Source organism: Chiloscyllium plagiosum, chromosome 18, assembly GCF_004010195.1.
Source record: "Chiloscyllium plagiosum isolate BGI_BamShark_2017 chromosome 18, ASM401019v2, whole genome shotgun sequence".
NCBI classification, from domain to species: Eukaryota; Metazoa; Chordata; class Chondrichthyes; order Orectolobiformes; family Hemiscylliidae; genus Chiloscyllium; species Chiloscyllium plagiosum.
In genome coordinates, this window is record NC_057727.1 from 60343209 (window position 1) to 60346474 (window position 3266).

General features: G+C 49.1%; 1 long non-coding RNA gene across 1 annotated transcript in view; it reads right to left on the bottom strand.

The window, feature by feature from the left end:
* The window catches only part of LOC122559119, a 32703-nt gene extending 29766 nt beyond the window's left edge, over positions 1 to 2937 (bottom strand). Inside the window, exon 1 of the long non-coding RNA XR_006314348.1 lies at positions 2820 to 2937. This is a non-coding gene — a long non-coding RNA (uncharacterized LOC122559119). The remainder of the gene's footprint in view (positions 1 to 2819) is intronic.
* Between the last annotated feature and the right edge of the window lie 329 nt (positions 2938 to 3266).

Genomic DNA, 3266 nt, shown 5'->3' on the forward strand with positions numbered 1-3266 from the left:
GAATTGGCCATGCTAAATTGCCCGTAGTGTTAGGTAAGGGGTAAATGTAGGGGTATGGGTGGGTTGCGCTTCGGCGGGTCGGTGTGGACTTGTTGGGCCAAAGGGCCTGTTTCCACACTGTAATGTAATCTAATCTAATCTAATTATTACTTGCTGGACCTGCACACTAATTTACCTGCACTCACGCAATACAATATTTAGATTCCTCTGCTCCCTGGAATGCAGAATAAATTATAAAAACAGAAGATATAGGAATAGAACTGGGCCATTCAGCCCATCAAGTCTGCTCCATCATTCATTCATGGCTGATATGTTTCTCAGCCCTATCCTTCTGCTTTCTCCCCATAACCCTGGATCAACTTACTAATCAAGAACCTATGTATCTCTGTCTTAAATACTCTTAATGACGTGGTCTCCGCAGCCCCCTGCAGCAATAAGTTCCACAGCTTCATTACCCTCTGACTGAAGAAATACCTCCTCATCTCAATTCCAAAGGATCGGTCCTTCATTCTGAGGCTGTTCCCTCAGGTTCCGGTCTCTCCCTCTAATGTGGAAACACCTTCTCCACGGCCAGTCTATCCAGGCTTTTCAGTATTCTGAAAGTTTCAATCAGACCCCAGCTCATCCTTCTAAACTCCACTGAGTGCAGACCCCAAAGTCCTCGACCACTCCTCATATGACAAGCCTTTCATCCCCGCAATCATTTTTGTAACCCTCCTCTGGATCACCTCCAATGCCAGCACATCCTTCCTGAGATACAGGGCTCAAACTGCCTACAATATTCCAAAAGCAATCTGAGGCCTTATACAGCCTCAGCAATACATCCCTGCTCTTGTTTTCTGGCCTTCCTGAAATGATTAGATTAGATTAGATTACATTACATTACAGTGTGGAAACAGGCCCTTCGACCCAACAAGTCCACACCGACCCGCGAAGCGCAACCCACCCATGCCCCTACATTTACCCCTTACCTAACACTGCGGGCAATTTAGCATGGCCAATTCACCTGACCTGCACATCTTTGGACTGTGGGAGGAAACCGGAGCACCCGGAGGAAACCCACGCAGACACGGGGAGAACGTGCAAACTCCACACAGTCAGTCGCCTGAGGCGGGAAACGAACCCGGGTCTCTGGCGCTGTGAGGCAGCAGTGCTAACCACTGTGCCACCGTGCCGCCCAAATGAATGTTAACATTGCATTTGCTTTCCTCACCACCAACTTCACCGGCATTTCAACCTGAAGGGAATCCTGAACAAAGATTCCTAAGTCCCTTTGTGCTTGAGATTTACAAAGTCTTTCCCCCTTTAGAAAATACTCTACGCCTGCAATCTCCCTATCAACGTGCACAACCTCACACTTTCCCACATTATATTCCATATGCTATTTCTTTGCTCACTCCCTTAGCAGGTCCAAGTCCTTCTGCAGTTCCCCCCGCTTCCTCAACACTACCTGTCCCTCTGTCTACCTTTGTGCCATCTGGAAATGTAGGAACAATGGCCTCAGTACCTTCATCCAGATCATTACTGTATCACGTGATAGTTGTGGTCCCAATACTAACTACTGCGGAACCCCATTAGTCACTACCTGCCATCCTGAAAAAGACCCCCTCCATCCCCACTCTCTGCCTTCTGCTGGTCAACCAATCCTCTATCTATGCTGGTATCTTGCCCCTAACACCATGGGCTCATCATATTTAGCAGCCTCCTGTGAGACACTTTGTCAAAAGCCTTCTGGAAATCCAAACAGATGACGTCCACTGGCTCTCCTTTGTCTAAGTTGCTGGTTACCTCCTCAAAGAATTCTAACAGATTTGTCAGGTCAGACCTCCCCTTTACTGTCCTGACTTCACCCATTTTGCCATGTACTTCCTCGCAATCTGCAACCACATCCTCAACAAAGGACTCTAAAATCTTACCAACGACTGAGGTCAGGCTAACGGGCCTATAATTTCCTGCTTTCTACCTCCCTCCATAGGGGGGTTACATTAGCCATTGTCCAGTCCTCTGGGTCCTCCCTGACTTCAAATGATTCCTGAAAGAACTACCACCAACGCCTCTACAATCTCCTCGGCTATCTCCTTCAGACCTCTGAGGTGTAGCCCACCTGATTTATCCACCTTCAGACCTTTTCGCTTTCCCAACACCCTCCCCTTTGTGATGGTCACTGCACTCACCTCTGCTCCCTGACTATGTTGAAGTTCTTGTGAGTCACTGGTATCTTCTGCTGGGAAAACTGAGGCAAATAGCTCTCCTGCTCCTCTGCTATTTCTTTGTCCCACCTTAATTATTTCTCCATCCGCATATCCCAGTGTTCCAAAGTCCACTCTTACCTCTCTCTCACCTTTTAGATATCTGAAAAAGTTTTGCCATCTTGTTTTATGTTGCTAGGTAGCTTACCCTCATATTTCATCCTCTCGTCTCATATTACTTCTTCAGTTATCCTCTGCTGGTTTTTAAAGGACTCCCAACCCTCTGTTTTCCCATGAATCGTCACCACATTGCATGCTTTTCCTCTTTCTTTTATGCAGTCCCTGATTTCTCTAGTCAGCCATGGGTGCCTTGCTCACCCTCTCCTCATCCACTCCCATCCCTTAGCATGCTTCTACTTTGGGATACCTTGCTGCTGTGCGCCCCCTCCCCCAGGAACTCCTGCCATCGCTGCTCCACCGTATTCCCTGCCAGGCTCCCGCACCAACTCTGGCCATTTCCTCCCTCGCAGCTTTGCAGTTACCTTCACACAGTTGCAATACCATTCATCCCTCCCAAACTGCAGGGTCAATTCTATCACCTTACGGTCACATTCCCCTGCCTCGTTGCACCTGTAGTGCTGCTTTTTGAGTTGTCGGCTGGCCTGTCCTCTCGGGATAGTGAACCCCCTTCAGCGAATGACAAAGTTCCAGCCTGTGTTTCCCAATCTTCCCGGGAGCACTGTAAGGAGCTGGCAGTGCCGTTGACATAAAACCCGTTCTTTTCCCACTGAGGCAGCTTGGCTGGGGTTCTGAGGCCTGCTCTGCAGCCGGGAATGTATTCCTGGCTGGAGCTACGTACAATTCCTCAAGGGAACATCTGTTGTTGCCCAGTAACCAGCGTGGAATTAGCAAGGCTGGCTGAAAGAACAGTGACTGGGAGCCCTGCCAATGGCTGAGAGAGTGGTGCTGACGTCTGTAAAGGAGCAGGCCTCCGCTGTCTGGCTCCAGTACCAGTGCAGAGAGGGAGCAGAAACATTGTCCCTGGGGGAGTACTTGAGGGAGAGTGCTCTTGGGGAG